This window comes from Herpailurus yagouaroundi, unplaced genomic scaffold (genome assembly GCF_014898765.1).
Source record: "Herpailurus yagouaroundi ecotype Mexico unplaced genomic scaffold, PumYag 140, whole genome shotgun sequence".
Lineage (NCBI taxonomy): Eukaryota > Metazoa > Chordata > Mammalia > Carnivora > Felidae > Herpailurus > Herpailurus yagouaroundi.
This window is the reverse complement of record NW_024412395.1, coordinates 27378628-27403987: the sequence shown is the minus strand read 5'-3', so window position 1 is coordinate 27403987 and position 25360 is coordinate 27378628. Positions and strand designations below refer to the sequence as shown.

Below are 25360 nucleotides of genomic sequence, written 5' to 3'. Positions count from 1 at the left end.
TAGCTTCAGTAAATCTAAACAAGTTCTTTAATGCTTATAAATCCAAGTGCATGTGGATGTCTGGATGGCATGGTCTGAATATTTTAAAAGATGATTTTATACCAACCACTTTTATTGAAATTGAACTACTCTCAAGTCTCAATATTTTAGTCCTACCACATTGTCATGTGCAGTTTATATTATTAAAAAATGAGATGACAGGTGATTGAATCTTAGTAAAATAGAGTAGTGTATATGAATTGGATATATTGGGGCCAAGGAAATTTATTACTGAAAGCACTTGGAGGTCTTTTCATACCATTGTTTTATTATTTATTTATTTTATTTGATTATATCTTTTATTTTATTTTTAAATGTTTATATATATCTATATATATAGACAGAGAGAGAGAGAGAGACAGAGAGGGAGAGAGGGATAAAAATTTAAAAAGCTAGCATTTTATCAGGTGACCTTTAAAGTAGCTTTTAAGTCTGGAAATCAGTCCTTTGGTTATATTAGCATAAGTTATTAATATATAGCTTTACTAAAGATACATTACTAATTCTTAAATATGTTTAGTTTGAAAAATACTATAATTTCTAATATTATAGCAGATTCTGTTCCCATGGATTCTGAGAAAAAAAATAACTGTAGCATCTTATCTTTTTAACATCGTATGATGGATGTACATGCTTCGTACATTGGTTCTGAGAAACAGATGGGCATCACGGAACTGTCAGATTAGGGTGAACTAAAGAAGGTGTTCTACGGCACTGGACCACCATTGACAGAATTGGAAACCTGAGTGCTAGTGCATTCATTCAGTCCATTGTGTGTCACATTTCACTTCATTACTACATAGAATCTTCCAGTGGGTTTCTGAGCATAGTGATTCATTAGTTCTTCAGCAAAAAATGGCATGTATGATATACTTGTCAAAAAGCTTAACCTCTAAACTGTATATACATTTTTTGTATTTGCATGACTTTCTTAGCTAGAAGTAAGGCTCAGTGTGGCCGGAACTAGGGATGCCCCACTTGTGAGACCTCATGATTGTGTAACTAGCATAAACAAAGTACTCTTACATGTTATATGTGGGACATTTTGGCTAGCTTATACCTCGTTGACTCGCAGTAATTTCACAAAAGTCATTGTTAAGAATTGGTCTGTCTATAGTGGCCTTCAGGATTCCTGATAACTTCATGTAAATGTTGCATAAGACCTTTGGCAGTCTGCTTCTTACATAAATGTTCCATGTGCCCTGGGTTGGTATTTATCTATTTATCCCTTAGTGTCTAACTCAATGTGATCAGTCGGTGTTGGTTGGATTAGTGAACAATCGAAAATACTATGTAATGCATATGAATAGTCTATGGAACATACTATAGCAAAGAGTGGATCATAACACTGTTAGCAATAGAAATGATTTTTTTTCTCCTTTTAATTTTTTTCTCAGTGTAATCCTAGGTCAATTTTTCTTTTTTCTTCTCTAGAATAAGTACCTATAATTAAAAAAAAAATTTTTAATGTTTATTTATTTTTTGAGAGAGAGACAGAACATGTGCAGGAGAGGGGCAGAGAGAGAGAGGGAGACACAAAATCTGAAGTAGGCTCCTGGCTCTGAGCTGTCAGCACAAGGCCCAACGTTAACGGACTGAGCCACCCTGGCGCCCCAGTGCCTATGATTTGATTTTAACTTTACCTTTTTACTATCCTTGCATCAAAAATATTCTGTGGGGGAAAAAAAAAGTTATATTTTTACCATGCTGAAGTTAAATTCTTCTTACTCTTAACTCACAATCTGGATCCATTTAGCTTATTTAGCTTTGTTTTCTACTGTTCTGTAACCCTTGTGTAGGACAGATTTTTCACCCTGTTTCAGGATAAGCCACACTTCCTTCGACCTCGTGCCTTGGCCTGAGCTCCAGTCTCATGAACTCCTGAATTACTTCTGTTTTTGACTCACCAGTTTAGAATTAAGTCATAGTGTCCCCACGTTTTGCAAAATGCGTGTCTCCATCTAGTTTGTAACTTCATTACTGTGATTTAAAATTTACAAAAACTTAATTCTTTTATTTCTGGCATATGGCAGAGTGCTGGGTACTTTGTAGTCACTCAGTAAAACTGTACATGCTAGTTAATCTCTAGCTTTACAATAGAAAAGTAAGCTTCCTCCCAAAGAAGGTGAGAAAGACCTGATAGAGACAGATAGGGACAAAAGAAGGAGGGACGTAAGACAGGAGGGAAGAGAGGAAGAAATGAAGGAAGCCGAGAAGGAAGCGAGGTCGGTGTAGCATATTTTGTGAAATAGGGAAAGAGCAGTGATTTTGGATTTGAAAAGCTTCAGTTTAAATGTGATTCTGCCTACTCACTTTGTAATCTTGGATAAATTTCATAATCTTTGGGATTAAATGGTATTAATATCTACCTGGTAAGCTTGTTGTAAAGGTTGAATTGTAGAATATAAGTAAAGTGCTTATTAAAGCACATTCTCTGGTACATGATGCATGTTTAACGAATGTTAGCTAACTCTGTTACTTTGCAAGCGAGGAAAGTGAGGCTTAGAAAGCTGACCAAGGGTCATATAGCCAATAAATTGTGGACAGAGGATTGAAACCCACGTTTTTCTTACTCTGCAGCAGTATGTTTTTAATCGCTCCTCTGCCTTTTGGCTAAGATCGAGTGTAAAGCAGTGTTTTCAAACATTAGTGTACATCAGAATCCCCTGAAGTCTCCTCAAAATATGGATTGCTGAGCCCCAGTCTAGAGTTTCCTGTTCAGTAGGTCTGGGGTGGGACCTGAGAATTTGCCTTTCTTTTTTTTATTTTTTAACGTTTATTTATTATTGAGACACAGACACAGAGTGTGAGCAGGGGAGGGGCAGAGAGAGAGGGAGACACAGAATCTGAAGCAGGCTCCAGGCTGTCAGCACAGAGCCCGATGCGGGGTTCGAACTCACAAACTGTGAGATCATGACCTGAGCCGAAGCCTGACGCTTAACCCACTGAGCCACCCAGGTGCCCCGAGAATTTGCATTTCTAACAAGTTCCCAGTTGCTGCTGTTCGTTCAGGGACCACGCTTTGAGACCCACTGCTGTACAGTTCTATTTCTCCATCCTAGCTGGACCTACGAAATCACTTAGGGAGCTTCTAAATATTACTGGCAAAATAGAGTCTCTGGTTGTGGGGCGTAAACAGCAGCTTCTTAATTTCTGTTTTATTATTATTTTGTAAGCCCTCCGGGTGGTTCTAACGTACAGCCAGAGTAAGAATCACGACCCTGCCTAAAGCTAGACTCTGCAATTTTCCATTAGAACTAGGTAGTAAGCAAAGCGCTGGCCTTGAACACCTCCTGGGTGCTCAGTGATGCAAGGCCACAAGTAGTGTGTTTTGCCCTGTAATGTTTTAAAACAATTGCTCCTGCTTAGAATCTTTTATTATTTTACCTATTCTAATTATTGGTGTGTTCTGTCTGCATTTTTCCATCCAGTTTCACCCTCAAATAATGTGCTCTGAATACTTTCATTAATCTCTAGGGTGGATTTTATGTTAACATTTGGGAGAAGCAACTATTTAGCAACAGTTGAAGCATAAAGTAGATAAAGGAATGTATCTAATTAAAAAAGTTTTTTTTTTTTAATGTTTATTTATTATTGAGAGACAGAGAGAGACAGAGCATGAGCATGGGAGGGGCAGAGAGAGGGGGAGACACAGAATCCAAAGCAGACTCCAGGCTCAGAGCTGTCAGCACAGAGCCAGACGCGGGGCTCGAACTCACAAACTAACTCACAAACTTAACTGACTGACCCACCCAGGCGCCCCAGGAATGTATCTAATTTTTTTTTTTTTAAAACAATCAGTTTAGCAACTTATTGCACTTTTAGAATTCTGATGATGAGTTTGTTCTTTTGTCTGAGATGCTGTTGGACATCTTATGTTTTTATGTTAGGGCACCAGATATTGGTTAGGGCAGATGGTGATAGGAGTACATATGTAAAAATGCGGTAGAAACATTGGTAAAAAGACTCATTTCTTCTGTTATATGATTCAGTCAATAAATATATACAAACCAAGCCATGAAATCATTTACTGGATAAGAGTGGGCAAAATACCACATAATTTCATTAACCTTTAAGCAATGAAATTATAAATCCCTATGCAAATGATTAAGGTTATCATTGCCTATCACCCCCTTTTGATACCTACAGACTGTTAATTCTTCTCTGTCCTGCTGAGTCTTATTAAAACTTCTGATTGATGTACTTTTATTAAAAGGTTTAGAATTTACCAATTTAAAACACTTGCTTCACACTATCACCTCTAATTTAACTAGGCCATCAAACACAGTATTTTGCAAAGCAGAAAAAGTCAATAGCTGTTTCTTTAAAAAAAATAATAAATTGAAATGAATTTTAAACTCTGCTTGGAGGTGAGCAACTGCTATATACTACTAGGTCTTTTGATAGTTGATTTGTTCCTTTAGTATGCAAATTTTAGGTTTACAAAGATCTACTGCTTTTATTTAAGAAATATGCCTGGAGGCTAGATTGGTAAGCTTTAGGGAGATATCTAGTTTGGTGTGAAATAAATAGTTGTTAAAGGATCACATGAATTGGGTCCCAGAAGATAAAGAGTAGAGCTGAGACAGATTGAGAAAAACGGACTATATTTCATTTCATTTGGCTAAAAATACCACTAAATTAAAAATGAAGACAATGAATGATGGCAACACAAAGAAAATTAATGCGAATAAGCCATTTTGGTGCGGGGGGGGGAGGGGGGGTTAGATTTTGTGAAAAGTTCTGACTAGTGAGAAGTTTAAAGGAAAGGGCTTACTATATCCCTGACCAAAGAAGTATACTTATCCATTTGGAAGGCTCTTGAGAGCTTTAGAGTTTTGGGAAAGAAGACTCTTGACTTCTTGGCCAAGGAGAAAGGGGTGGGTTACTTTCCTGGCCTGTCTGCAGCATCACTTATGCTCAGTGAGATGACAGATGTCATAGAACATCCTCACATTCAAAAGGAAAGGACTCAAGATTGCTATTTTAGGTTGGAGTCTATAGGTAATCTGGTTCGCAAGAGTAAAGCAAATGATGTAATAATAGACTTCTAGCTTTGGGGAAGCGTTTATCACCGAACTTTTGCATCTTTGATTTTCAAATGGATTAAAAAAAGAAAAAAATTATGAGATATATTTCTACCTTGATAGCTTCTATAATTCTCTTTACCTTTTTTTTTTTTTTTTAAGTGCTTCTGTCTGCCTTTATGGATGTTTTTATGCACCCTGGCTCTCAGAGATAGAATATTCCAACAGTATCATCTAACAAATAAAGTGTCTGCTGTATGTGCATGTTTGTTTTGTGTCTCTGGTGGTGGACACTGAGGGACGGAGAACAGGGATGATGATGATGTGTGAAGATGGAATGTTGAGGCTTTCTTTGAGGCTGGAAGTCCTCAACGTTTTTACCATCAAGGACCCCCTCTATGCAGGTTTGTATGTATGAATAAGTAGATTTCCATACTTTTTCCTGTTCAGCATTATTTTTGTTAGTTTTTTTTTTTTTGGACTTTAAGATTATTTTAAAGTTTATTCATTTATTTTGTGTGTGTGTGAGAGAGAGAGAGAGAGAGGGAGAATATATAGCACAAGCATACGTGCATGAGCAGCGGAGGGGCAGAGAGAGGGAGAGAGAGAGAATCCCAAGCAGGCTCCACACTGTCAACACAGAGCCTGACTTGGTGCTTGAACTCTTGAACCGTGAAATCATGATCTGAGCCGAAATCAAGAGTCGGCTGGTTAACCAAGCTGAGCCACCCCGGCATCCTGGACTTTAAGATTATTTTACAAACTTTTGAATAGTCATTATGTTCACTCTATGCAAATTCAAAAAGTGACAAAAGCTATGAAATCTCTCTTATGCCCTGGTCCCTTAATACATTCTTTATACACATGTAATCAGTGTGTGTGTGTGTGTGTGTGTGTGTGTGTGTGTGTGTGTTTGTGTGTCTTTCTAGAGATGTTTACATATATAATCAATATATTTATTTTTGTTCATGTATTGGTTTATATATTTACCTTATGAACATTGTATTTTGGAAGTTTTTTTTTTTTTTTTTTTTAAATGCCAAACTGCACTTAACAGTATAGGTTTTATAGCCTTATTCTGGTATGACTTATTTCTATTAGCTTTTAATAACACTGAAATTAGTTTCAGATCTGCCCCTCACTCCACCCCCTTGCACTTTGTGAAGCAGAATTCCACGTGAATCTTGGGGAGGTTCCATGCTTATGTGTCAAATTCTGCCTTTCTTCGGTAGCCTCAGTGGGCATGCAGTGTTTCTGAAGCCCTTGCAGTTATCACGTCCACACAGTAATGCTTTCTTGTTCTTGAGGAATTCTCATTTGCACATGCTGGGTTCAGAACAGATTCTTTTGTGTCTTCTTTCCTTATTTCATTCTTGTACTCTCCTCCACTCACCTCGTTTTACTTCTGAATTTCCATTTTTCTGTGAGCTTTTATATTTGTACTCATATTTGGTTTTATTTAATTTGACTTCTTTTTTTCTGATCTTAGTTGAGTGTGTAAGTTTAAGAGTGCTGGGAACCATCTGAGACTGTTTTGTTCCTTTAAATTTTACTTCTATTGAGTCTGTAAAGGGTACTGATTGAGAGCATGGGATCTGGAGCCAGATTGCCTGGTTTGAGGCCTAAGCACATGACCTTGGGCAAGTTACCTAACTTCTTTCTGCTTTATGTTTCTTACACTGTTCAGTGGGGTGTAACAATATTATCTACTTTAGAGATGCAGTGATTAAATTATATAACAATTGCATAGTGCATATCAAGTATTAGCTATTTGTATTTTTATGATATAGCTGTGATTATATTTGGTTTTTATAGGATGTGACTTAGCGTTTTTAAGCTTATAATTTGAATATATTTGTATATATTTTAAGGAACCATATAAATCTTCATTCCAGAATGTAGCCTTCTTATTTATTTACTTTATGTTTTTTTAAATTTTATTTTATTTTAGAGAGAGAGAGAGAGAGTAAGCAGGGGAGGGAGACAGAGGCAGAGGGGGTGAGGGGGAGGGGGAGAGAGAGAGAGAGAGAGAGAGAGAGAGAGAGAGAGAGAGAGAGAGGGAGAGGGAGAGGGTGAGGGAGAGGGAGAGTCTCATGCAGGCTCTAGCCTCAGTGCAGAGACCAACACGGGGCTCAATCCCACGACCCTGAGATTGTGACCCTAGCAGAAACCAAGAGTCGGATGCTCAACTGACTGAGCCTCCCATGTACCCCTAACCTTCTTTTCTAAACTGTTAAAATGAATCTATAAGCTATCCAGATAAAATAGTAAGTTCTGAATGTGAGGGTAACTTGAATACACACACACACACACACACATATAAGTGTGTGTGTGTGTGTGTGTGTATATATATATAAATCAATTCTCTTTCCTTCCCTTGTTGGTTGAGCCTAGTGTGCATATATTTTTTTTTCATGGTGTTCTTTTTGTGTATGTAGAGCAGCAGTCAATAGAATTATAATGCAATAATTTAAAATTTTCTAGTGGCCACATTAAACAAGTAAAAAAAAAAGTTTAATTAATTTTGTTATTATATTGTATTTAACCCTATATATCTAAGTTACTATCATTTCAACATGTAAGTAATATAAAATTATTGAGGTATTTTACATTCTTATTTTTGCCCCAAGTCTTTGAAATCTACTGTGTATGTTCCACTTACAGCACATTTCAATTCAGACTAGCCACATTTCAAGTGTCTAGTAGGCACATGTGGCTAGTGGTTACGGTATTAGGACAGTTGTAGTGTATAAACTACTTTCAAATTTGTCCTTTTAGTTTAGGGAGGGTTTTATGATATTTTGCAACAACTGATAAAGCTAGATGCATCTAATAGGCAGATAGAAATGGTAGGTTTGCGGTGTGAAGAAAGCTATGGGAGGGGTTGGATTTGGGAGGGATCAATGAATATATAGATGGTAATTGAAATCTCAAAGTCAAGGACAGAATGAAACCATAATATCCCTGAGGATAAAGCCTCAGGGGATTCCTAGAAAAAGAGCCAAGTTAAAAGAGGAAACACTCATAGGCTAGAGAAGAGCTGCTAGGTGGTCGCACCCTGGAAACCAGTGGAAGGGAATTTCAAGGAGGCATGGTGGGTAGGCCTGACAAGTGCCAAAGTCTAGCAGAATGAGGAATGAAAGTAGGCAATTATTAGCATACCTTGGCAATGGCTGTTTCAGTAGAGTGATAGCTCAGGAAGCTATGTGGTAGTTTGAGCATTGATGGAAGTTCTGGTGAAGGCAATGAGTCTATATTCTTTTTTATGGAGCTTGTCAGGCTAGTTGGTAGTGTTGAAAGAAGTGTGCTATTTATGAATGAGAAGGAGCCAGTGGAGAGAAAAAGATTGGAAGTGGAGGAAAAGGAGAAGAATGGTGGAGCACAGTTTTTAGAAAAGGTGCGAATGAACAGGGTTCGGTGCATAGGCAGAGAGGTTAGTAATGGCACAGAAGAAGGTGAATTACAAATAGGAGAGAAAGCATTCTGAGATGGGAATTTGTATGAATTTGTATATGATAGAGTGGATTCCTAGTTGTAGGCAATAGCTCGTTTAAGTTGCAGCCAGCCAGCTAGTTTAAGCAAAAAAGGATATGTTACACACTGCTTAATTCCCCAAAGTGCCAAGGAACTAACCTTGACTGTTAATAAGCTAGGAACAGCACAAGCCAAGGGAAGCATCCAGTTACAGTATTTTAGTAGAAGATCCACCGTCACTTGCTACTAGCAACCTGTGATATTAGGGGTCACTTAATAGAGTACCTGGCTGATTTTCTCAGAAGAACAACATGCCTTCACTACAAGATTTGATCTCTTTGGAGGTGGTCACCACCTTGACGTGCTCACTTCTGTTTTCTAAGTCTTGCATGGATTTTTCTGATTGTTTGGATCTGGGTCCCCATAGAAGGCATGATGCAAATGAATCTGGGAAATGGAGTTTTTAGCTTTGGACGTCCTATAGTAGAGGAATCTAGAGAGCAAGCTAGAGATGGAGTGCACCCTGGGTGCTTCTGGCTCTGATCTGTCATGAATTAGAGTCAAGATTCACTCAGGGCACCAGTCATCTGAAGGTTTGAGCATTGTGGATGGTCCACCTACAAGATGGCTCACATGTAAGCCTTTGTTGGTTGATTCTGGCTCTTTGGCAAGAGGCCATGTAGACTGTTCCATAGAGCTGTTTGTCCTCATGATGTGGCAACTTGCCTCACCCAGAGTGAGTGATCCAAGAGAGCAAGGAGCTAGCTGTATTATCTTTTAGGACCTAGCCTCAGAAGTCAGATAACATCATTTCCAGGGCATCTGTTTTTCATTCAAACCAACCCTCATGCAATGAGAAGGAACTACATGAAGGCATGAATTTCATGAGGTGAGGATTTGGGGCTCTCTTGGAGGTTGGCTACCATGCCTCCCCACATTCCCCATTGCCCATCTTCCTTTAACAGTAGAAATTGATTAAATTTATCTGTAGAAGAGAAAAACAATTGAAAAAAAAATAGAAGGGAACTTGCCAAGAATTTGGATAGAATGTGGTTTTGTGTTGGATCTTAAGGGTACCAAGTGCACAGTAGCTGCCAGTTTTTTAAAAGATTCAGAAATGCTGTTCAGTTACTTGTTCTCAGGCTTCTCCTCTAAAGGCAGACAGTGTCTCATAAAATTATAACTCAGTCTAGGTGTGTGTATTTTGATGTTTGAAGATAATGAGGTTGTGATATACTGTCTTCCAGAATAGCTCTCCCTCTCCTGTCCTCCTCTCTGAAATGAAGAGGTTTGACTCGCTGTCCCTGTGGTCCTTTCTCAGCCTCCATTTCCTAAGACCCTGACTAACTTTGAGAACTGGAGTGGACATCTGTGACGTACTGGATAGATGTAGGCCATTCTCCAATGCCTTGGTCACATCATCTTATTTCTTTCATATCATGTATCACAAACTGAAATGATATTGCTGATGTACATGTCTCCTTGCATCCTTCCTTCTCTTCCCCAAATCAAGCTCTAGCAGGGCAAGTTTTGTCTTGTTCACTGCTGAATTTCCAGCAACCAGTGCAGTGCCTAGTAGATGCTCAAGGGGTGAATGTCTAAATAAGAAAATGATTTTTCGAGGAAATGTATTACGAGATCATTATTTGTAATAGCCCACCTCAAAAGTTTTGTTTTCTGTTCTCCTTCTACTTGATTTACATCTTCTGAGCCTTTCTCTTATCTTTTTTGTCTTTTTTTTTTTTTTTTTTCCCTTTTTTGGTGACACTCCAGCTCAGGATTCTTTCTGTGGCTGTGAATGTTTTTGTCTTGTTCAGAGTTGGTGGCTGGAAGGGTCTCCATACTGATTTCTTTCTGAAATAGGTTATTTGGACTTCGTGAGTACTATTTAATTAAGATAATTCTTTTTAGAGATGCTTTTGGCGATCCTGTGACTTTATGCTATGTATACTGTTTGGGAGACATATTTCTCATTGCTTTGCTAGCTCTTCCCTTTTATTTGCCATACAGATCCTTTTTGGATGAATTACTATGTTAGTTTTGACCCTGTCAGTATTGATGGACCTAAGGATTCTGACTTTAATGTATACAGCATAGGAAAGTCACAATATCCACCCTTGGGTGTATTGTAAGATCTTACTCTCTTCACTGTGCATGGCTTGCAGAGAATACAGAGCTGTGTAAGTTAAGTAACAGCTCACACCTGATATAAAGCTCTCCCAGAAAGTAGTGTACTTACGGTATTTACCCAGATACAGAAGTGTCTGTGTACCTCCATTGTTTCCCTGGAGTGAAAACCCCAGACCTGGACTGATTATCCATATGCATTCCAACCTGTCTCTGAGATCTTAGACTATCCTCAGCAGAGGTTCTTGACAGCTTTTTGGATTATGGAGCTTTTTACAAATCTGACAAACTATTGACCTTCTCTCCAGAGAGGTATCCATTTACATAAACCCACACATTTTACATATATCATTTAGAAGTGTATAGACTCCTAAAGTTCATCCATGTACCAAGGTTAAGGACCTCTAATCTGAATTCTTCTTCTTAGTTTTGAGTTATAACTGATTTGGGAAAACTTGGAATGATTGAAAAGAAAAGCTCTTATTAGTTAAGACTCAAATCATTTCTGTCCTTGGAGACTCTTCTTCCATCTTGGAATATTCAAGAATCAGAATACTGGATCATCCAAGCAAACTGTTGTCCAGATAAGGATTCAGAATTTAGGCTGGGCTTATTTTGAAGATAATATCTTAATTACGTCCTTTGATCTCACAGGTACCTCTGATTAGGTTGGATATATGTAAAGAGGGAAATCACTGTTTCTGGATCATCAGGTGAGCAAATGGGACTTCATTTTAATTTGTCCACTGAGTCAGTCCTTTGTCAGTATGTGGGTATTTCCTATCATCTGTTCTTTCTTTATTGCAGTGTGGGTCAGTGAGATGATAAATATTTCTGAAGTTTTACCAGATTACTTCCTCTGCTGCTTGAAGTCAGATTTCTTTATTTTAATTTTCTCTCATTATTATTGCATATACTCACACTTCTGTAGCAGATAAAAATTCTCTGCTCTTCTTTTTATGTATATACTTTGGAGAGTTGTGGACAGCTCTCATATTGTTCCTTGGTTGTCAGCCAAGTTATACACATTTAACTCCTTTAATCTTTCTTTGTAATTCAGTCGGCTTGGCTGCTTTTTCTAGATTTTCCCCCATTTCATCTGCATCATTAATAAACAGAAAAAACATGTTATCGCCTGGCTTCTTCTACATACTTTCATTCTTTTTCCTTCCTGGTTTTGCGTCAGATTCCTCATTGAACTAAAGCCAGCCAGACATCATTTCTCTGGGCCACTTTGGCAAAACATGAATGCCTTGCCTACAACTATCAGTGTCCCAGGCAGTAATAGCATCACCGGTACACACAAGAGGAGAGAAAGGGAACGTAAGGAGAACACTGAAGAGCGAAATGATACATTTTTCGATTCTGTGGCAGACCAGCCCATGCCACCCAGCGTAAATCTTGGTACCTGAAACCTTTCCCACAGGGCTTGTCCTCCCAAAGTGTGGTGCACAGCACCAATTTGAATAATAAGAGAAGCCTGGGCTGTGTATTGTTTGTGAAGTTTGGCCACTGTTCTCACTCGGTTTCTTTTCCACACTCTCCCACTCCCACCCCTTTTCCCAACACCGATCGTGACTTGCTGTTAGAATCTGTGGCCATGAGCAAAACTGGGCGGGGGATCATTTTGTGGGAAATTAGATAGGTTCAGGTGGTAATGCCTCATGCTTCTGTGTGTCACATCTGAGGCAAGTGCTTTAGTTCTTGCTGTTTCTGTAACAGTCGTTGGTCTTCTTGTAACACCTGGCTCAGTGGAGATGTACAGGAGGAAGGGACAAGTGGACCTTTGGTGCTGTTCATCAATGCTGTATTAGTTTCACAACTTTGTTCCTGTCCTGATTGGCAGGGAGAAGCATACTGCTTGTAGATGATGCTGAGCTTAGTGTAAAATATGCCAGCATGGGATCTGGGCTTGTCACAGTTCATTTTTTCTTTTCATTTGGTTTGTAGAAAATGGACTTCTACCTCTGCTTATCTTGTACATTAGAGAGAAAAGGGTCATACCTCTAGCTGATGGCTTATTGGTGTTTTTACTCACCAGATTCAGGTAGCGTATTTAGTTGAAGCTTGCGACAGCACACGCTTGGCTTTCTCGTTTGTGTTAGCTTTGCTCCTAGTACAGAATTGAATAGGATAGAAGAGACGGTTTTCCTGTTTGTCTCTGTGGCAACTTTCTAGATGATTTGTGGTTTAATCCTCTAAACATTTTTGATCATTTATCACCTCTTTTCTTGTAAACGCATAAAATATTCAGATACTACTGTTACAATCTTTTAATCAGGTTATTTTGTTTTGAGGAAATCAAGGTCAGAATAACAGCTGACACAATTGCCTCTGAATAGTGACCTAAAAATTACGACACTTCTGTTAGTTTTCTGTCTGACTTTATGGCCTTCGTTCATCTATCAGATTTTAGATAAGATCATGTGATTGTGAGTCACATATTTCTTGATCTCTGGCTTCTTGAATAGGTAAGCATGTAACCTGGACCCCTTTAGGTCTGATTCTTTAAAAAATGTTAATCTCTCATGTGCCTTTAAACTGCCGACAGCGTTGTACCCAAGTTAATTTCTTTACGCAATTGGTAGATTCTTCAGCGTAACTTTTGTTTCTTGAGTCTTTTCAAGACCTGTCAAAGAAAACAAAATGCTAACCTGACTTTAAGGGGCAAAAAAAATCCTCCCCCCTCCCGGCCTCGTACTATATTATTCTTTGTTCTCTATGTGCATCAAAGTGACAATCCCACACTGTCTCAATTGAGGGAGTCTAGCACAAAATAAAAAACAGCCTGGCACTGTTCTAGGCTGGCAGCCAAAATGTTTTGTGTAGCTTGGTTCTGGCAGTGGTTTTCATGAGGCAGAGGGTCTACCCTCCCAGCGCCACTGAAGGAAGGCAAGCAGGCTTAGTCTCTCCTGCTTCTCCCATTTCTTTTCCTTCATTTTCCTCTTCCTTCATGTAGAGCACCATAGGAGAACAACAAAGCAACTTTTTCTTAAATAGAAACACCGTTCTCCTCACAACTTCCCTGTTTACTAAATGGCATTGTTCCTTAGGGAAGCTTGTGTTAAATCTCCCTTTTCCAGCTCTTAGAGATTTCCTTCACAGTTGGCATTTTTGCCACGCTTTTCAGAAAACCCTTCTGAATATTGCTAACTTTGGTCCTGTTGACATGGTATTTTTGATTGATTGGAATCCTGTCTTCCTTCGTAGCTTCTTATTTGAATGGAAACTCTTGAAGATAACTTGGTGGTTTTAAATGGATTTTTATGCCAAGATAGCTCTTGTTGAAGCCCAAAAGTCTGCCATTGTTTTCTATTTTTGTCTAAAACTCAGGGTCAGCTTTTAGCATTTGTGAATTGAATACTCATTTTTAGAATGTCTGATAAGTTTAGGTAAGCAAGTTAACTTCCATTAAATATAAAGATGTGCATTACAATTTTTTTCCTTTGAAATGAAAATGCAAGGTTAAGCAGAGTGCTTTTAGGTTTCCCAGTTCTTTCTAAATTATAGCTAGGGACCTATTATTACAAGGAGTGTGAACAGGTAGCATTATGATTTTTAAGTGATGATTTGAGCAGGAGACTAGGTTTTCACTATGAGCAAGCATTCTATGAAATTTCGTAGAATGTTCCTCAAAATGCAAATGTGTTTTCTGTTGTATTAAGCAAAAACAAATGATTGACTTTCAAGTGCTCTATTTTAAAAATTAGTGTTTTGCAATCAAGATAAGAATAGTTAAATAGGCAGAATATGTTTTCTAAAGAGGAGATTGATATTATTGTGACTGATTTTTATTTTAAAAACTTGTCAATGATTTTTGGCAATAAGAAAATTACTTTGGGAGGAAAAATTCATGAATTTTTGTTAATGGTATAACAAATGTGACCGAAAAGAAAGTAAATATGGTTCCTGTTAGAATTATTAATGTGAAACATTTTTATATACCACATATACTGGGAAATAGACCTATTATGCATACATTAAGATAAACTTGTACAATCTAAGCGTTGTTTTTTTTTTCCCTAGAGATTTATTTTTAATTTAGAAAATGCTTTAAAATCATTGAAAGGATTTGTAAAACAGGTATACGAGAAGTATGCATTAAATAAACTCACCTGTTATTTTCTCTCAATCTCAAGACAGGTTCAGCAACATATTGGCTCATTAATTTCACAAAACAAACAAGTACCCACATTGCTTTATATGTATAATGCACATGTTAATAAATGCTACAATTCTCCATTCCCCCCAATGCTGTTTTTTTGACTTGTATTTAAGTGCCCTTTTCTGTAGAGTAGCTAAAATGAATCTGGGTGAGATGCCTGTTAAGTTATATCAATTAAATCTTTAGGTCAACATTTTACGTTTTAGACGTATGACATTTTTTAGAAGGAAAGCCAGTGAAACTTTTTTTTTCTTGGTCCTGTTAAGTGCGTGACTGTCAGTCTGGAGTCCTCTGTGCCCAGGTGTGGTGGTATAGACCAAAAGTTTATTCTCTATGTTCACCTGTATGTTTATTGCATATTAAATACTATGCATTCACTTTAAATACATTTTCTCCAGTGCTATAATTTTGATTTGCAATTAAGCCCTTTGTCTTTTCTGTGGTAGGAACATATCTTTCAGTGACTTAGGAATTGCAACACGAATTGTTGTATTTATTTGTTTATTCTAACTATACACAGGGGCATAGTACAATATATTTAAGACCCCGTAATGTTTGAGTGTTTGAGCAGGGTTTTTTTTTTTTTTTTTTTTTTTGTAAATACTATTGAGTTTTTCCTTTTTGTAGGTAATAAATTCTACAGTTTTGTTTAATGCAGAACATATATCAAAGCTGTGTCTTTATGGTTTGACATTATATGGTTTGTAGGAATTACTGTTTAGTAACTTAATCATATTTGTAGCAACCTGGAAAAAGAGCTTTATTGAGGGATGTCAGCAAAGTTGGATAAATACTAAATTCATTATTTTAACCAGGATTTTATGTTATTGTATTAGATACCATGTTTATAATTATGAGTAGTGTTTTGTTTCATTTGAGTATCACTTCAGGTTTTAAACGTTACTCCAGGGTAGGTGGCTTGAATATTTTGTTTGCTGTCAAATATTGGTAACCTATAATAACAGATGTGGATTTCTGAATTTATGTGGTCAAAGATATTAGTAATCTTCCCGTACACGTATGGTACAGACTTCAGTGTTAAATTTTGTTAGAGAGTATTACAAGAACGCGTGTGTGTTAATTCGGTTGTTTGGTTCTTCCTCTAATTTTTGATACATTTTAATTCCCCCTGCCTGACATATTATCATTCTGTAGAATACTGTCACAAGTATTTCATATGTTTTCCGTGGCATCTCACACTGCTCACTTTTTATCCATAGTACCATATGAGTTCCCCCTTTCAGGTTTGCGCTGCATATTTTAAGCTGCTGATAGTGTAAGTACATTGCAAGGTAAAGTGACATTTAGCTTTTTGAGCTAGTCTCATTTTTAGCATGAAAGCAGGGTGGTTCCCCCCCCCCCCCATCTTCTCGTATTTCCCATTAAAACAAAGAAATTCAACAAAAAAGCAAACAAAGAAATTCAGAGAGTTGGCTACAGCAGCAATTGAAATGCATCAAAAAGTGGCTACTACAATACAGTTTTATTAATGAATGATCTACATTGGTTCCAGCTGTGTCCATGTGATTAGGCCTTCACCAGGCAGCCATGGGTATTTCCCTATTGCTTTTATTTGATTTCCAAGAATGTGTCATCTGTTACATCAGCCCCTGCCAATATGCCCCCTGTAAAAGTGTTTTGTTTTCTTTTTCCTTCCAAATTTCTGAAGCATAAGTTGAATACCCACACATATCCCTGCCGAAATATTGTTTCTAGTGAATAGTGGCCTAGGTTTCTATGCCTGGTGTTGCATACCAAAATTCCAGAATATAAATTAAAGTAAATGTTTATTAAGTTTATCAGTAAATGCTCAGAAGTGTGGTTGCCTGCTAATGCTAAAGATAGACTATTTTCGCCTTTACGTTTCCATCTTAATATTTTATTACAGTGGTATAATGTGTTATAGAGGTGGACAAGCTTGCAGATTGAAATGGGGATCGTCCAGATTGTTCCCTTCCCTGGACCATATGGTATAGTTCTAAAAGCCTTTTGTACGCTGTCTGTTCAGTTTATTGTAAACTCAATCTTTAGTGCACCTAAAAAGATAACCAAATAAAAATGGGCCTCAGAAAAAGGACTTGATATCATGTAAGGGCCTAGAAATACTTGTTTTAAAGGAGATAACTGCAGATGAAATTGAAGTTGAGATGATATAAACAAAGGACACTTGTCATTCTCTGAATATGCTTTTGAGTTCATATGGATTGACCAGGATTGCCTTTGAATGCTGGTTTTAAAATGAAGGAATTTATGTTCTCTGACTATACTTATTATCCTTATTTATTTTATTCTTGCAGTCTCATAAAGAAGAGAATATAGCTTTTATCTGTTTTACAGAGGAAGCTTCTACCTAGGAACAGTGCCAAAAATATATATAAGCCCCAGGTTTTATGAATATATAGGGTTTTTTTTTTAATTGATTTCAGTGAGAATTTAGGGCTAGAACTTTCAATTATTTCACCCTTTAACTGTTACCCCTACTAGGATTATTGAAAACTTTCTAATTCCTTTCCCCCACCCCCAACTTGACCTATTATGGTTCCATAATTCTATTTTAGGAAAATGGGATAAGAGATTGCTTATCCCATATGCTAAGACTCTTTAAAAGCTGGGAATGAGATGATTTCTCCTGACTCTCACTCCCCTTCCCTCTAAAGTAAGCTACTGTTAGAGAGGAGCATTAGACATTATCCATTGCTTTTTGGCACAAGAGATTTGAAGCTGAAATTCTACCAAATGAGGGGAAAAAAAAAGGAGAGCCTGTGAAGAGCACGATTCTTTACTCTATCATTACCCTGAACCACTGAAAGGGTAACTGAGAGGAACTCAAATGTTATTGGAATGTGTAATTTTCCTTTGAATGGCCACAGTGAAATATATTTGAACAAAAAAGGCAGAAAAAGTATATGTGGCTTATGGAGTGATGGTGATTGAAATGAATGAATCTTTCCAGCACTCTAAGATAGAAACTATTCCAAGAATGGTACACATTCAAAATGTGTCCAACAGAAACTTACACAGACTATTACCTTAAGGAGCTTACTAGAGAGAAGTGGAATAGCATAATAATTTAATAATGGTAGTGGTAAATTGGACCCCAAATGTATTTGGGATATATATTTTTTTAAGTTTGAAAAATTTTTAAAAACAGAGAAACTGATTTCGATTTGCAGAGGAAGTCTTTCCTATTAAAAAAAATACTGTTATCTTGTGGTCTTTCATTTATTCAGAAGCTGCTTTCTAAAGTGCTCGCACAATTGAAAACATAGTTTACACTGTGAAATAAACTAGGTTCCTTGTTCCTTCTCTCTTTTCATTCTCCTTCCTTACTCCGTTCCTAATCTTTGGCTATTTGATTCTATGTGTATATTGCATTTGTGAATGATATCTATATCACACCATAAAAAATGTCACTTTATAGATTTGAGGATCAGTTAAGAAGGGAAATAAAAATCTTGTAATGACTATGCAACAAATAGATTTCTGTGGAAGAATTAGAACATGCTTATTTATTACATAATCCACATTACTGAAAATTGTAGGACAATTGTAGAAATGTAAATTCAAAATTGTTTTTATTTTTTCTAGCTGGGAAGAACTAGATCATAGCATAAGCTGAGGAAGGGGGAGCCATAGATAGTTTAACTCAAATCCTTCCTCTTTGCTGCAGGTTCCTTTTTAATGGTAAAAATGCCTCTGGCTCCAGAGAGTAGAAAATCTTACTGACTCTGACTGAAATGAGGAAGGGTTTTATTTGTCTCATAAGAAGTCTGGAGGCAGTTAATTCACAGATAGCTGATGCCATCAGGGACCCAGGTAGCATCTCGTTTTCCCACATCCTTAGCACGTAACTTGCCTTTTATTACACAAATGACTTTTGTTCCTCCAGAAATTGTGCTTACCTTCAAGCAGGAAGAAAAGTGAAGGATTCTCAGAAGCGCTTTTCTCATGGGGAGCCGCCTCTTTTTTTTTTTTTTTTTTTTTTTAAAGAAAGGGTTGTCTAAGAAAAAAGAAAGAAAGAAAGGGATGTCTGCTCATGGGGGACATCTCCTTGGCCAAAAGTCTGTCACATAAGTACTTCTAGAATGAGATCAAAAGTTTTTAGCCATCTTGTTTCTATTTTGGAGGAAGACAGGGAAAAGGAGAATGGGAATGAAGGTTGAGTGAGCTCTCCGAGTTCTCTGCCATAATTCTCACTTCTTTTGTATGATGAGTTGCTTGGACCTTTGAACTTTCTGGGTACTTGGTGTATATAGTAACTTGTTGGTTCCCTTTTGACATAAGTACATATGTTTTGGTTTTGTAATGTTATTTCTGTGTCTGACAACAGGAACTGTAACTGGGTCACCTTGGTGTCTTTACACTTACCACAGTGCCTAGATGTGGGTCTTCACTCAACACTTGTTGAATGAATGGATGGATGAGTGTTAGGAAATATATTTGTAACATTATTGGTCTAAATCATTTATGCCTATAAGGGATATAGTGATAGTTTTAATTTGTGAGGGGTTGTGGACTACATTTTACTCATTTGTCTGTTACTGCTAAGGGAAAATCAAAGTTGCAAAGTTGTTTTGAGTGGAAGGTACTTAGTTACAAAGGTTATAGGAGAATCCTCAAAATGACTTAGTACCAGTGCTTTTACTGGAGTACATTATTCCATGAGTAAATAAAAATATAGTTTCCTTTAACCCTTTGCATAGACTATTGTTTAAACAAGGATATCTTGCATTTGTCATATATTAAGATCTCAGTTTTTGAAGAAGTAAGCGATTTGAACTTATCAGTACGGTAGGAAATTTGATAACTTATATAATTGATATTGATTTACAGGAAGGAGTTGTTACAGCCTTGGTAGCCTCATGGCAAAGAGCCTACTGTGTCACATTTTATTCTAGGTGGCATTTTAATTAATGGTTTTAATTCTTAGAGTGACAGCTTCATATTTTTTTAATCCACATACAAATAGTAATGTACAACTGAAGAATATGTCTAAAAGAAACACTAAGAAGTCATCTTTACATCTGCTTGCTTTGCTTAATCTGTCTTAGAGGAAAGCAGGCTACCTCTTCATTCAAAATCTGCAGAAGAAATGGCTGAGTGTAACTTGATAGGGTGAATCAGTGCCTCACAACTTGTCCAATGTCTAACTGAAATTCCTTTTGTTGTATTTCCATTCTGTTTCTGTTATTTTGGCCTCAGAGGACAAAGAAATCAACTATCCACTGTCTCCCATGCAACATTCCCTATATAGCACCATTTTAATAAATTCCTCCCTTTTCATTCATCATGGCAGGGTTGTTGGTACCTTAATTACTAAAACAACCTGTGCATGGATAGAACTTATCTCAAAGCAGGGAATGTATTCAAGTATCTGGAACTTAAATTTTCTATCTGAGCAGTTTATAGTCACTGAAAATAAAGGAAGCCCTTTTAACATTCAGAAGCAGTTCTGGAGAGAGTTCCTACATAATCACAATTTAGGCAAGATAGTTTCCTAGATTTGGACTCAGAATTGGGTATTGATTGTCTGTTTTGGCCTTTAAGCTGCTCTTTTGGTCCTACTTTTGGGGCCAACGCTTCGCGCTTAAAAAAGCGTGTTCAGCCCTTTTTCACCTTTATATTCTCAGTGATCACTGTAGTATCTGGCACTTAACAGGACCTAAAACTTTGTTAGATGAATTGTTCTAGTATCCCTTGGTAATGCTTCCTAATACAGGTACCTTTAGGCTTTACATTTCCCCATTCCTCTTTATTTTTCTGCCTAATGAGCACCCATAATTAATTTTGTGTTGTCTTTATCTTCTTATTCAATAATATCTGCTATGGTTCATAACTTACTTGAATAGTTAAATACAGTGGTAATGCCTGGACAATTCAGTTTATGATGCTGCTCTAATTTTTATCTAGAAATCTCTTTTTTTTCCCTTTCTCATAAAGTGAGAACTTATTGTAGCCTATGGAGGAGAATTCAAGAGTATGTTAGTTGAGTGCCTATTGTGTGTAAGGCACTTTGCTGGATAATGAATAGATATAAACATAAGTTGTGCATAGACTTTGCTGCCAAGGAATTGAAATCTGGTTGACCAGACACATATATACTGTGTAACTGTTGCACAGGTGGGATTGTGGTAACTGCTCTAATTGGGGTATAAACCAAGTTTGGTGGTACCACAGAGGAAGGAGTAATTGCTTCTGACTGGCTGAATATAGGTGAGCAATTGACTTAAGCTTTTGCAGATGAGATGGAATTTGAATGGAGTCTTGAACCATGTGTAGGAATTTGACAGGTGGTAAAAGTGAATGGATTCTAGGAAGAAGAACGCACTAACAGTGCTTGGAGGTGGAAGTGTGTATGGAATGTTCTAAAAATTGTGTTCAGGTAATGGTGTGTCTGTGAGAGTGACAGGAATCGAAGCTGAAAGGGAGCTTGGCACCAAATTGTCAAGGGTCTTATGTCTTGCTAAGGATTAGTTTCTCTTTCTTCTGTAGAAAAAAATCAGAGGTGTTTGAGTGGAGGGCTGACATTAAGTTTCAGAAAAATGGAAACATTAAATGTAGCGGCAGGGAGGGAGGACAGTCAGAAGCTGATGCCTACTTGAGGTTGAAGAAGATGAGGGAGGCTGGCGGCTCAAGGGCTTGGAAGGAAGACCTGATATCAGGGGTCTGGGGGGAGTCAGCCAAAAGCACTGTGGGTTGTTGATTTGTTGAGTTGTACAGCAATATCCTGGCTCCCAATAGAGGGTGCTTTCAGTTTTGAGCCTCCTTTCCACCTACATCATTTTGGAATACTCTAGAACATGCCACCTGTCCTCACACCTGGGAGATCAAGTATTTCAGCCTGAATTCGAGAAGAAAGTAAAAGGAGAAAAAAAAGGGTTGAATGGTTGTTAAGGGAGCCAAGAGTTATCTGCACATTTCTTCAACTCCTCTTTAGAGTGGGGGTCTTGGCCCTTAGTACTTTCTTTCTGGGCTCTTGGTTCATCGTCTTGAAGTAGAACCTGATTTTGGTCTCTCTTTGAGACCCAGCTGAAATGTTTTATGACATTTATCACTCTGTATTGCAGTTATATCCAGGTCTGAGGCCAGAAACTATATTTGGGTCATCTTGATATCAAAAACACTTAGCATAACTTTTAGAATGCAGTCATTCAGTGAATGCTGAATAAAGCACATTTGTTTATGCTTTCCAGTCACACAGACCTTCTTACTCTCCGTACATGCCAAGCATGTTCCATCTCAGGATCTTGCTGTGCCTGCTGCCCGGAAGGCTTTAGATCCAGATCTGTTTAGCAACCCCCACTCTTATGGTTTCTGTTTAGATGCCATTTCATCGGGGAGGTGTCCTCTGAAAACCCAATGTAAAATACCACCCTTTCCCAGCCCCAGGCCTCGGCAACCGGATCCTTCATTACCTTGTGCTTGTTTTTTTTTTTTTTTTTTTTTTTTTCCAATAGCACCTGTACCCTCTGAGCTACATTTACTTGATGATTGTCTTTTTACTCCAATTAGAAAGCAGTTTCCTGTGATAACAGGAACATTTGTTTTGTCACCTAATTTACCCACAAGCACCTGGAACAATGCTGGGTGCATAGTGGGCACGATAAATATTTGCTAAAGGAGTGAATGAATAGTAAAGATCAGGCTGAAAAGGATAATAAACACAAGTGTGCCCGTTTGTTTACAGCTTCATGCAAGCAATGGTATTGTTGTTATAACTTTTATAATATCAAATCATTAGTATTGCTCTCATAAAACAAAAACAAATTCTGTTTTCTATAGATTGCGCTTGTGAAATCTAATTATGGATTAGTTTTTGTTTTAAAAATATTTGAATGCCAAGCATATCCAGTCAGAAAACACTTTTATTATCCATGCCAGCTTAATTTTTAAGGCAGTGAAATGGAAGACTGTCATTTCAGCAAGCAACTTATTTTCATTTGTGAGAATGGAATATTTTGAATATTCTAATTGATTTTTGAGGGTGATTTTACAAGAAAATAATCCTTGTTTCTGTACATTGTGCATTTGCCTTTAAGACAGAAAAAACCTAGAAACAGGCATGGAAAATTTTTTCCCAGAAAGTTGAGCGCTTACAGCTTCCTGATCAATGTCAGGAGGAGGGGTCAGTCAGTTCCAACATAAAAGGTAAATCTTGAGACACTGAAAACTTTAAAGATTTGGTTTAAAAAATTATTTTATATGTATATTTAAAGTTTGGAAAGAGATCCTAGACTGCCAGTCATGAGCCCAAGCCTCTATTTTATTGTATTTTACTGCAAATTCACTTGGATATTTTTCCAGAAATCTTAAGTCTGTAATTTGGCTGTAAAAAAGTTGGTTATCAAATCAATATTATTATATGGCTTTTAGTGTCATAAGAATTCCCTTTTGGAAACCCATAAAAACTCATTTTTTCTCACCATAAACTTTATCTGTCACTTTTCTGTAAGGTCAGAGTACTAATGCTGGAGGTGATCTGCTCTGGGACAGAGAGTCAACATAGTGGTCATAAAGTTAAAAAATGCCACATGGTGCTTTCCTGAGATTAGGGTTTCTTTTTCATATCAACTCGGTGCTAATTTTAAAATATGGAAAGTTACAGGTTGATCGCTATATTCTTAGTGTCCCTTTAAAAATAGACAAAATGATAAGCTTGGCCCTCGTTTTCGCAGTTTCATATTTTTATTAGTACTTTTGTGTTTTGTGGAGGTTAATTCTTAATTATTTGTATACTTTTAATGGCAGGTTTTTTTTTTTTCCTTTTTCCTTCTAGATTTCTAAGTTAAAATTTTCAGGATAGATGGTTTTAAAGATGAACTATGATGAAATTGTTGCACTGGCAAACAATTCCAGGAATAATACTTTCTTATTACTTGAAATATGTTTCATGTTTTCATAGCATTTAAATTGTAAAAAGTACTAGGACCTGGGGGTTCCATTTAAAACTATTTCTCTACTAAGTCTGAGTTGCTGTTGGGTTAATGTATATTGAGTATCCATGCAACTATTGCATGTATATAAATATAGGAAAAATATGAGTGATTATGAAAGGAGGCAGTCTTTTAAAATTGCAAGACTGTGTCTGTAGTAGTTGACTATGCAATCAGTCCCTCCTTTAACGTGTGTAACACATATGGATGATTACTCAATAGCATGTTGCTGCTTTTTTAATACATTTTGGAAATTAAGTGTGAAACTAGAAGTTCTTTTCAATTTTATGCACCTTTATTAAATATTTCCCCCTTAGTTCAAGACACAAATCTAATTATTTAAGGCACAAATTAATTTTGACACTTTACTTGAACTTTAAAACTCTGAGTCTGTACTATATCTGTCCCTATTCAAAACTGTAAGTGCCAAATAGTATTTTAGTTTCTAATATTCTCTGTCAGAGTGCAGCTCCGCATTCCTTACCGATAAAGATCTTGATCTGTTTACAATTATTTAATAATTCAAGTACTTTTAAAAATCAACTGAGTATTACTTTTATTTCACACATTAGACAGGCAGTATTTCCAAAACCAAATTAATAGTGTTTATGAATAGCTGTAGCCCCATTAGTTTAACCCTTGCTGATTTGATTTTTCATAAGTTTCTTTATAGCAATAGTAATAGAATAATTTGAAAACCGCTGGCAAGCTCCTGGAGGGGAGTAAGCCTTCAGTAATTGGGAAGTAGTTTGTTATTTCAAACAATTTGGCCTCCTTCCTAAAGTTAGAAAAGATTTATAGTTTCTTTTAATTGCAAGTTGAAATATATTCAGTGAAGATAACTTGAAGAATAAAATGAAACACAAAGAGAAACTCAAAACGGCTCACAGTTCTACCATAAATGATTATTTATGCCTACCTGTGTTAACGTGTAGTCTCTCTTGTGTTTCTATTTCATTTCATCATATATTTTTATATATTCATAACTTGCAATCATGCAATGGTAGAAACATTTTCCCATGTTCTTTTTATTATGATTTTTGATCATTAATCATTTAATTATGAAATTTCTTTTTGTTGGATATTTTCATTGCTTGCAATTTGAGGCAAAGACTTCAGTAAAGATTCTTCATAATTTCCAGTGTTAATTCTCAGAAGAAGTGGTACTGTTGAATCCAAAGATCGCAGTTTACAAGATTTTTATATTATGTTCAGATGTGATAAGACATTTTAATACTTTAAAGCAGATACAGTCTCACGCATTGATTGAGTAGGTAGCAGCCTTCTGGCCTTGCGAAGTGTCTTTTTTTTTTTTTTTTAAGTTTCTTTATTTATTTTGAGAGAGACAGAGACAGCACAAATGGGGCAGGGGCAGAGAGAGAAAGGGAGATGGAGAAGCCCAAGCAGGCTCTGCACTGTCAGCTTGGAGCCGGATGTGGGGCTCGAACTCATAAAACGGTGAGATCATGACCTGAGCCAAAACCAAGAGTCAGATGCTTAACCGACTGAGCCACCCAGGTGCCTTGAGAAGTGTCTTTTTAATTCACGAACGATTCTTATCTATTCTGCAGATGGCTGAAATTTTGCCATCACCT

At 37.0% G+C, this 25360-nt stretch overlaps 1 protein-coding gene across 8 annotated transcripts in view; it reads left to right on the top strand.

The window, feature by feature from the left end:
* Positions 1-25360, top strand: part of QTMAN (queuosine-tRNA mannosyltransferase) — a 389119-nt gene that overhangs the window by 85352 nt on the left and 278407 nt on the right. For 2 of the 8 annotated variants that reach the window (XM_040474986.1, XM_040474982.1), the window contains exon 1: positions 11324-11380. The exons of 1 other annotated variant lie outside the window; for it this stretch is intronic. The gene's annotated coding sequence lies outside the window, so the exon portion shown is untranslated. Of the gene's footprint in view, positions 1-11314; positions 11381-25360 lie in introns of those variants that run through there. 5 more of the 8 variants (XM_040474978.1, XM_040474983.1, XM_040474985.1 and 2 more) reach the window with 5 other exon arrangements.